This window comes from Amia ocellicauda, chromosome 15 (assembly GCF_036373705.1).
Source record: "Amia ocellicauda isolate fAmiCal2 chromosome 15, fAmiCal2.hap1, whole genome shotgun sequence".
Lineage (NCBI taxonomy): Eukaryota > Metazoa > Chordata > Actinopteri > Amiiformes > Amiidae > Amia > Amia ocellicauda.
In genome coordinates this window covers 19,357,170-19,368,366 of record NC_089864.1, presented here as the reverse complement: position 1 = coordinate 19,368,366, position 11,197 = coordinate 19,357,170, and the positions used below count along the sequence as shown (strand labels likewise).

Genomic DNA, 11,197 nt, shown 5'->3' with positions numbered 1-11,197 from the left:
TCTAAATTGAGAATAACATTTTAATGTGGTTGGCATCTCTACACCACCTGTGTTATTAACTGAATGGCTGTGTGGTTTGGGAACAGCAAGGCTGCGGCTGCAATTTTTGGCTGATGGTTCTGTGAATGTTCTGGAAAATAATAATCAACAGTGCATTGAAGAGATAGGTATTGAAAATCTAAAACACACACCCAACAACAACAAGAGACCAACATTTCTGATTGATTTTACCCAAATTCAGATCAGCCTCTACATTTATTAAGGAATTACCAATAGTAATAATGTAATTGTTTTCTAGAGATTTTCAACTGTTACAATATATCACATTATTTTTACATACTTACCCATTTATACAGCTGGGTTTTTACTGAAGTAATCTAGGTAAAGTACCTTACTCAAGGCTACGACATTGGACTCATTCAACATTACTATAACTTCTAACCTTTATGTATCCTTTGTAACTCACTCACAGTTTACCATACTTAGATGTAAGGGCCTGTTCATAATATTAACCATACATTTGACACTTTGAATGCCTTACATAAGGCTCTTGTTACCGTAGGGGTCCATGCAGAAATTCACTTAGACCCAGATCAAATGAAAACTTTGACCCACCTGCTGATGCCAACTTAAAATACGTGATGTGCCTTTTTGCTTGACGGAAGACTTTCTACTTCGTGTGGAAACCCTCAGACCTTAAAGTATGATTTTCATTAATGATTGATGTTATGACTTGAATAAGTTATATTAAACAAGTTTATCTCAAATAAATCCCATATCACCCCATTTATTGAATCAGTTCAATGAATGAAACAAAACTTACAATGCAGAATCCACTGACAATTCTGAGCTCATACATTATATTGAAACTATTCCTGTCGGTAACAGATATCGGACTGAGCATCAATCTATCACTGCACAGCCAGCCATGCACTGTATCACAGTCTCTGAGATACTATTTACTGCAATTCAACTACAACATTTTGTACTATGACTCTTTAAAGCTCTAATCAATTACATTTGGGATCCTGCTTTTAGGACAAAATCAACTTTCTGTTATTCTTTTTATTAGCAGATATTATTATTATTATTAGTAGTATTTAGTAGTAGCAGTATTAGTATTATCATTAACACAAATGGATTACTTTTGTCTGGGACTCTCATTAACTGTTGTAATACTAGAAAACCTCTGATCCCTGTTCAAGAAACCCAAGCCAGACACCTTACAGACCCAATGCCGCTGCCCTAGTTCCCAACGCTGTGGCTGTGAACGTTCGGACGTAACGAAAATAAATCCAATAGGTTCCAGCTATACTTGGCTCGGTGTTAATCCACTGCTAACTGTTTCCGCTTCTGTCATCCTCTCTGACAGCCGCCTTGCCGAAGGAGATCTGCTTTTTCCTCTCGCAATTTCCTGTTCTGCTGCAGATCAAGTGCCTATTTTTGCTTTCCCTTTTCTCATAATGTGAGCTACAGAAAATTTTAGTTTGTTGAACTGCTTCTTTATAGAGTATTAATCTGCTTTTACTCTCAGAAACCTACAGATATGCCTACAGTTTGCAATGACCTTAACAGATGGCCTTGCCCACAACCCCCTCCTGCTCTCGCTGTGTTTTTTTTTTTTTTGAAAGTGCTCAAACCTCTCCTCAAATTAATAATGTTTTCTGGCCAGGCTCCATAGGCCATTACCACAGAGGGGAAGTAGCACATATGAGGGGCAGAAAGACATGCTGGCTCTCAGTGTGAAATAAACCTGTTGTTTTAATTGAGCTGCATACAGACAGCTAATTAAATAACAGACTTTTAGTAGAAATAGTAGCTTTTGTGTATGTATTTCATATTTATTTATAATACCTGAAGAAGTTGTATGTCGTCCTTTCTTTAAATGTTAAATGGTTTTTAATTCCAAAAAATAAATAATAATAATAATAATATAGTCTACATAATCAACAAAACCTCAATTTACTTTTGTACTGGGTTTTAAGAATTCAGTGTTCCTCACGTCCATACCCCTTTTAGACTTTAACACAATCCCATCTGTCTAGTTTAACAATACACTACACTGCTGAGCTTCTGTGATAGTGATTGTGATTCATGCCATGTTAAATATGTAGAAGACACCTAAGTAAAGTCAAGCAAACCAGCAGAATGTAATTCAAAGTAGTTTCTCTTGCACCCCAATAAAGCAACTGTTTCTATCGAACAATAACACTACACATCAAGATTAAAACCCTGAAAATACACAATCTGTTCCAATGATATATACTAGTAGAGATTGAGTGATATTTTTTCTTAAGCAGAACACAATCTTGCAACACAAGAATGCAATATGAGAAATATAATTAGGCTTTATGGAAACAGACGGAAACTCATATTTGACAGTTTGGAATTGTCTTTGGATTGATAAGGAAAACTTCAGTACTATTTATGTTGGAATAAACAACACAGGCAGACATTTACTTTCTAAAAATAGCTTTATATTTGGCCTTGCTCTGTGTATTGCAGCTCAAACATGTTTATAAGTTCCTCAGAGCAGCCCTTTGGCATAAATATGTCTATATATATTGCATGAAAGGAGTAGTGAAGTACTACTTAAACTCTCCAACTGACAGTGAAGGACAAGTGGGGATAACGCAGACAACTTTGTAATTTCACAAATCTGTTCCTTTGAAATCATGGAAATGACTTTTCTTTAATAGCTATATCAGTGCCGAATGTGATATACAATGGCAGCTGCTACCACGAGGAATTCTCCAGTAGACTCAGTGGCATAATCCCCTGTCCTGCTGTGCCTGTAGACTGAAGCCCAAAGCTCATTAATGATCACTGTCTCTGTAATTAGGAAGACCTACCAGGAGTGTCATACTTGAAGGACCCCCACATCTTATCGTCACTGTATAGATGTCTCTCTGCGTGGTTCAGGAGCATTGCAGAGGAGCTATCAACGTTCAAGATTCAAATCATTACACTTTTAAATGGTAATGATTAAAAATCACTGGGGTATCTTTTGGCTGGTATAGATTTTCAATATGTAGTCCCACTATTTAGAGCATTTTTCCATCTTGATTATTTATATTATCGGTCATTTCAGGTGATTGATACTATAGCAAACCGCAGAGATGTGAAACACTCCAACAGGTCTCCGAGGGGAAACATACACTGTAAAGAATAAACATGGTGCAAAACTGTGACAGCTGGAATCATTATTAAAAATGTCGTTCTATAGCCTGAGGTTTCATGCAGAGCACTGTGGGATGCTCTTTGTGGCATGTGATCATTGTCATGGTCTGATGCTGTAGGGCAAGTTAGAACAAAATGGGGTAACTCCAAACCACCCACAATGAAACTTTCCTTTGTGAGCAATTCTTCATCGGCGCAGGCGAGCTTTACCTGCTGTGCTTACAAGCCTAGGCTATTCTCTAACGAGCATCTGTTAATGAGAGCAGAGGCTGTAATTAGGTGGAAATGCCCTGGGTAGAATACTTCAAGGACTACAAGGCAACATAGTAAGTTTGTATTATATTCGCAGTGACGTGTATTTTTTTTATATTCTTATAATGACTCATAAAATAATGGTGAATACAGAGCGCACCACTCAAGAGTAGATTCCACCTCTGGCTTAATTGCTTGTATAACAGAATGATATTGAGAAAGCACTTCAACTAGAAATTATTGTAGATTATTTTAGGAACTTAAAAAACTTAACAGATTCTTAATTTTGTTTCTGCCTAGTTAAAATCTCTCTACGTAAAACCCTGTTGCTAATGCGGATCTTTTCTAATCCCTTTTTTCTGATTACCAAGCACCTGCTAACTCTGATGTTGTGCTGTGCAAGTGGTGGTTGTAGCAATAACATCAATAATAATAATAATAATAATAATAATAATAATAATAATAATAATAATAATAATAATCTGAGTGATCATGCTTGAAAGCAGAGTTTTCTATGTGCGGCGTAACAGGTCATAATACATCGGTTTCTGTGTGTACTACAGTGAGGGAAAAAAGTATTTGATGATCAGTCTATAATTTTAATGGTAGGTGCATTTTAACAGTGAGAGACAGAATAACAACAAAAAAATCCAGAAAAACGCATTTCAAAAAAGTTATACATTGATTTGCATGTTAATGAGGGAAATAAGTATTTGACCCCTTCGACTTAGTACTTGGTGGCAAAACCCTTGTTGGCAATCACAGAGGTCAGACGTTTCTTGTAGTTGGCCACCAGGTTTGCACACATCTCAGGAGGGATTTTGTCCCACTCCTCTTTGCAGATCCTCTCCAAGTCATTAAGGTTTCGAACAGAAACAGCTCGTGCTGTGAATGAATGCATGGAAGAGTGTTAATCCTGAAGTGTAACTGTATTTTTTAGACATACTTGAAACATACCTTGTTTTTCAAATACAGGAAAACATTGTTAATCCATCACACACTGTTTCAGTAGTTCAGACCACCACTATAGTGGGGAAAGGGTAGTGATTGAAGTAATGGAGTTTATTTTGATTTTAAGCCACCTGGCTGAGGGACCGACAGCCATGAGGAAGAGGCCATTGGTGGGTGGAGCCAAGGAGCTGCAGCAAATTACGGAGCTTGGGTAGGGAGAGGGGTTGTTCTTTCGTTTCAAAGGAGAGCGTGGTTTCAGCGCTATGGAGGTGAGCTACTGACGTAGGGAAATAAACTTGTTACGTGATATTTGTGATAGTGTGTGTACATGAAGATATATTGTGTATGCTTGGAGCAGAGTGAAGCATGATCAATGGTTGTCCTTCTCCTCCCGAACTTTAGTTTTAAACTCCATTAACAAGCATACAATTTATGTAATTTTCAGTGCACCTACATAAATACTGGAATTATTTAGCTTTTAGTGTTGTTAGTGGAAACTTTGTGATATTTATGCTTGAATGCACGATGTAGGATAATAAAAGAGCTAATGTAAGAAATGTCTGTCTTAGATTGTTATTTGTGCATAACCTGATTTGACTGAGTGCTTCTTTGGAAAAAAATAATTAATTGCACTATAGTGGACCTCTCTGCTGTGCAGCTGTGGCATTCTCTCATCACCCTTGTGCAGTTGAGCTAATGCTACTTTTTATGCAGTGAAGTGTCAAAGCCACTGAGCAATTCACACCAATAATACCTCTTGGCATCACCCAGGGAAAGGTAATATGCCCTCGTACAAAAATAAAATTAGGAATTATGTAAGCAGACTGTACACAGATTTTGTCATGCATTTGCCTTGCTACACATACTTATGGATGTAAATATGTTACTCATACAGTGGCTATAGGAAGTATTCACCCCCCTTGGACTTTTGATGCATTTAAATGGGATTTTTTCCCCCGTTGGTTTACATTTTACTAGGCCTAGAATGGGCCAGTCAAAGCTTGGACTTGAATCCAATTGAGAATCTGTGGCAAGATTTGAACATTGCTGTTCACAAGCAACCCCCATCCAGCTTGACAGAGCTTGAACAATCTTCCCAAGAGGAATGGGCAAATATTGTAAAATCCAGATGTGCAAACCTGGTAGAGATTTACCCCAAAAGCCTCAGAGTCTGGGGTGGGGGAAAAAAAACAAACATTTAAATGCAACAATATTTCAGATTGTAACACAGCAAAATGTGAAAAAGCCCAAGGGGGTGAATACTTCCTATAGCCACTGTAAGTAGGTACCTACCAGTGATGCAGAATTGGTTGCAAATTCCTCTTTGTACCTTGATTTTTCAAAAGGTAATGGTATGACTTACAATATGCAGACTCACTCATCTAGTGTTAGAATTAAAACGTGTTAATTTGTTCTTTGTATTTCAAATTTCTTGATTCATCTGCAGGCCATGCTACCAGCTGACTGTGATTTAGATGGTCTAGCGAGACTCACAATGTGCCAGGCATTAGAGAAGGAATCATAACTTGATATACACCAACATCCCCTGGCAGTGGAGCCTGAGAAATTGGGTGCTAACATTGAGGGGTGAATTTATACTCTACTTGTGGGAAATAGTAGCTGTTTCCACTGTACACAATTGGACAATTAAGTACACCACACTGACTCTTTTCAATTTACATTTGTTCTTCATCATCATTCAGATGTCCTAGTTACCTAGTTAAAGACCATTTGTATCTTGACTTCCTTAACCTGCTTTTAATTATAGATTACTTATTTTAAGTAGGGCGCTTGGATGCCAGACATACTTTTGCCATTCTTGTCCCACGGTTCTTAAAAAACTTAACAGATTCTTAATTTTGTTTCTGCCTAGTTAAAATCTCTCTACGTAAAACCCTGTTGCTAATGCGGATCTTTTCTAATCCCTTTTTCCTGATTACCAAGCACCTGCTAACTCTGATGTTGTGCTGTGCAAGTGGTGGTTGTAGCAATAACATCAATAATAATAATAATAATAATAATAATAATAATAATAATAACAGGTCATAATACATCGGTTTCTGTGTGTACTACAGTGAGGGAAAAAAGTATTTGATCCCCTGCTGATTTTGTACGTTTGCCCACTGACAAAGAAATGATCAGTCTAAAATTTTAATGGTAGGTGTATTTTAACAGTGACAGAATAACAACAAACAAATCCAGAAAAACGCATTTCAAAAAAGTTATACATTGATTTGCATGTTAATGAGGGAAATAAGTATTTGACCCCTTCGACTTAGTACTTGGTGGCAAAACCCTTGTTGGCAATCACAGAGGTCAGACGTTTCTTGTAGTTGGCCACCAGGTTTGCACACATCTCAGGAGGGATTTTGTCCCACTCCTCTGTGCAGATCCTCTCCAAGTCATTAAGGTTTCGAGGCTGACGTTTGGCAACTCGAACCTTCAGCTCCCTCCACAGATTTTCTATGGGATTAAGGTCTGGAGACTGGCTAGGCCACTCCAGGACCTTAATGTGCTTCTTCTTGAGCCACTCCTTTGTTGCCTTGGCTGTGTGTTTTGGGTCATTGTCATGCTGGAATACCCATCCACGACCCATTTTCAATGCCCTGGCTGAGGGAAGGAGGTTCTCACCCAAGATTTGACGGCGGTACATGGGCCCGTCCATCGTCCCTTTGATGCGGTGCAGTTGTCCTGTCCCCTTAGCAGAAAAATCACCTTCTCACCAAGCTGCTTGGCGATGGTCTTGTAGCCCATTCCAGCCTTGTGTAGGTCTACAATCTTGTCCCTGACATCCTTGGACAGCTCTTTGGTCTTGGCCATGGTGGAGAGTTTGGAATCTGATTGATTGATTGCTTCTGTGGACAGGTGTCTTTTATACAGGTAACGAGCTGAGATTAGGAGCACTCCCTTTAAGAGAGAGCTCCTAATCTCAGCTCGTTACCTGTATAAAAGACACCTGGGAGCCAGAAATCTTGCTGATTGATAGGGGATCAAATATTTATTTCCCTCATTAACATGCAAATCAATTTATAACTTAACTTAAAATTATAGACTATAGATTATAGATCATTTCTTTGTCAGTGGGCAAACATACAAAATCAGCAGGGGATCAAATACTTTTTCCCTCACTGTATATCGGTTTGTATGTGTACCATATTGGTTGTTCACATGACTCAAGTGGGCGGGGCAGGACTAGAGACAAAGGGAAATCAGCAGCAGAGCGAGCTTTGTCCTCAAGCAACACATTACTCAATGATTTAACCATGTCATTACCTGATGGGAAGAGCCTTCTGACCAGCCAATCATTGAAAGCATCAAAGCTGCCCAATAGGGGCCCTGCTATCAGGAGAGACCCGCCCCCGGCGTCTGTGAAAAGTCTCCTCCTGACGCAGCTCCCTGCCATTTCTTCATCAGGAAGGTTGTCTGGTCGAGCGACCACTGAAGAGTAATGGCTGTCTTTCTTTTTCAGGGAACCTATCGTTCCCTTCCAAATTGAAAGCCAGCCATTACCTAATGGGAAGACTATACCAGAGCTGTCGCGAGTCCTGACACCTGACTAAGCCTAAACCCACAATGACAAGGATAGCAGAGCCTCACGGCGCCTGAGGGCTGGCTTGAAGTACCTAGGAGCCCAAGCTTGGGCGCAGCCGGTCTGCCACGTTGAGGTGGTAGAACAATGTGAAGGTCTCTTGACCAGACCAGGTCGCAGCATTGCACAGATCTTCAAGTGTGGCACCATGAAAAAGAGCCTACGACATGGCTTGTCCCCTTGTTGAGTGCGCTGAGATGTGTTCAGGCATGGGAACATTAGCAGTCTCGTAGGTGAGCCGGATCGCATCTGCCACCCACTGCACCAGCTGCTGTTTCGAAACCGCCCTCCCTCTGGTGGTGGAACCTCCTGCACAGTCCTCCCCATATAGCACCTCAAAGCCCATACAGGGCAGAGTGTGTGTAGTCTGCGGTCCTCATCCGATGCATGTGGAGGGGGATAGAAGGACTCCAGGACAATAGGTTAGTTTATATGGACTGCCGGCATGACCTTGGGCAGGAATGCTGGGTTCATCCTGAGACAGTGGCGGTTCTAGCCCCTTTCATCTGGGGGTGCATGGCAGGGGCCAGTTGTAATGTTAGGGGGGCTATCGGGGGGTGGTGCTGACGTTGTTTTGTCCGCGATGTTAGCGAGGGGGGGGTGCTGATAGTGTTTTGTCCGCGATGTTAGCCTGTATTGCCCTATGGAGCGGAGATTGTCTTGTGCCCACAAGAGTTGTCTGCACGCCACACAATGTAATCTGGGGGAGTGGTTGATGTAGGCCACCTCTGACCATGGCGTAAGTGGTGCAGCACCCATTGCACTGCCTGCAGCTCCTGTACATTGATGTGCGCGTCTGACTAGAGACTGCTCCACATTCCTTGGACTCCCTTCCCATTCCAGATAGCACCCCAGCCTGTTCCGGAAGTGTCTGTGGTGATGACTTCCTGTCTGTGCGGGCATTCAAAGGGGGAGCTGAGGCGCAGATTGTTTCTGATTTCTCTACCAGGACAGTGCCTGATAGCACGTTGAGGTGGCTGTCAGTGGGTGGTGTTTGTGCCACGCTGGGTGTAGCTTATGGGCATTTACCGAGCATGTCGCCACATTATTATTATTATTATTTTTTTATTTCTTGGCAGACGCCCTTATCCAGGGCGACTTCCAACATAAGTGCAAACAAAGTGCAATAATACAGAGAAGTACAAGGCATCACATGAGACAGTGCTCCTTCCGGTGGTGCTGGTGGTGGCGGCAGTCGAGGGAGGTGGTGGGCGTCCTCTTCCAATGGAAGTCACGCCACCACAGTGTTTAGCAACTGCTGCTGGGAGTCCAGCCTATGCCTCATTTCCCCGAACTGCCTAAGCAGTGTTTCAATCCCTTCTGCTTCCTGTCTCCTGCAGTGTGGAGGAGTCCACGGAGTGGAGTGTCTATATGACCTGGAGCGGGATCGACAAGGTTGGTCAAGGTCGATGTGGTGGTCGAGGTCGACAGAATTGGTTTGTTGAGCGCTGTTCTCAACATGTTGACAATCCAGAGAAGAAAAGCGGAACGGTCAGCTGACCAGACGTGGGGAGGTTGCTCCAGTGGAGTAGTCTCCTCCCTCTTCCCTCACCTTACACCACTTAAATCTGTAAAAAAAAGAATAAATGGTACAGGAGGTAAATCGTGCAAACAGATCTCAGTAGAAAGGGAACCGATATAGTACACATAGTTTTCACTATTTATTACGATACAGAAACATGAATCTATCTATCTATCTACTACCATCTTTAATAATGCCAATTATTACCAAGTCATCTTAAGTTGAAATGCCTTCTGTGGCTAGAGCAGTACTTTCTTTCTTTCCCTGACGATTAGCTAAAATCCTAGGATAATCCCACTTTCAGAGGGAAAAAAAGGGAGCGTTTCAGAAATACTAATGCTCAAGAAATGTGGAATTTCCGTCCTTAATCTTTACAGCTAGAATGTTTTGTTTGCATCCTCTAAAAAAGTTACAGTATGTGAAATTGATTGTGTGGCCACCTCGGCTCACTGGTACGAGCATTGACAGCTGCAGCTCTTCAAATTGAATTAGTTCCTTCGAAGAGAGAGAAACAATAAGAAGTGAATCACAAAGTTCAGAGGCTGAAGTGACAGCTCCACTCTAGTCTGCACTTACTATATTTGATTGAAAACATATGTATGGGTTTGGCTGAGTAACATGTACATATAGATACAATGAGGTTTACTCAGTTGCTAACTGTACCTGAATGTAGCTAATATTTGAAACCACCATACATAGCATCTCAAAGGTATGATTATACCAGCTAGGTATGTCTGAATTTAACCTTTTTATTGTAATTTGGCAGATTTTCCCTGTCTTCCTCTCGGCCCACATTCTGTTCCCATTTCGGTGTTTGGTGTCACTTCCGCAGCGTATACATGTGAAGGAGACGGATGCCAGACTGTAATCGGATCCTCACAGCCAACAAGATCCCAATAATAATCAGAGGAAGGCCTGTGGGGTTGAGCGCAAGCCACAATAGGTATGTGCTTGACTGTTGTCTCTCTGGCACAAGCTAACCATTGCTCCATTCCTATGTTTAAGAGCATTGACAACAAATATTCTGTTTATTAGATGTGTTTAGAGCACAAACCAATTGTGAGGGACAGTTGCTTAATCTGCAGCTTTACCTTGAACAAAAATCTGTCAATATCTTCTCTTTTTTGTCACTTTTTGTTCGTTTGTTGTTTTTTTGTCTCAGACATTGTTGATAAAGCTATACCAATTTAAATAAAAATTAACCATCATATTGTGTCTTTTTTCAAGAGGTCCACACTGTATTGTGTGAAATATTAAAAATAGCAAATTACCATTTATTTTTAAAATGCATGTGTTAAAAATAACCCAGCAGAGATAAAAACAGACATTATGGACAGCCCACATTCCCTTGAGCGGAGCTGTTATATAAATTATATTTTAGTCACTCTTCACTTGCTCTTTTTTTCTGGTTTGGAAAAACAGTTTTAGTCAGACCTAACCTCCCACGGATGGAGTTTTGGCATCAAATGAACAGACTGAAGGAGACAGATCACGGATGAGTGTCTCTTTTCAAAGGTACACCGAGTTCTAATTTTAATCTTCCATTAACAATGAAAAAAAGATAATTAAAATAAAAAAGTTATATTAAAGAAGGAGCAGGTATACATATATATGCAGATGGGCACTCAGTGTCTTTACTGTGCATTTCTGGAATCAATAATAAATAATGAGGAAAAGCAAATATTTATTGTGTCCACTTACCT

At 40.6% G+C, this 11,197-nt stretch overlaps 1 long non-coding RNA gene across 1 annotated transcript; it reads right to left on the bottom strand.

The window, feature by feature from the left end:
• LOC136771497 (uncharacterized) lies at positions 1 to 1,553 on the bottom strand. Its single transcript, XR_010822329.1, has 3 exons — positions 1,146 to 1,553; positions 616 to 695; positions 1 to 130 (listed from the first exon to the last, which is right to left on the bottom strand). It is a non-coding gene; the product is annotated as an uncharacterized LOC136771497 (long non-coding RNA).
• Positions 1,554 to 11,197: the final 9,644 nt, after the last annotated feature.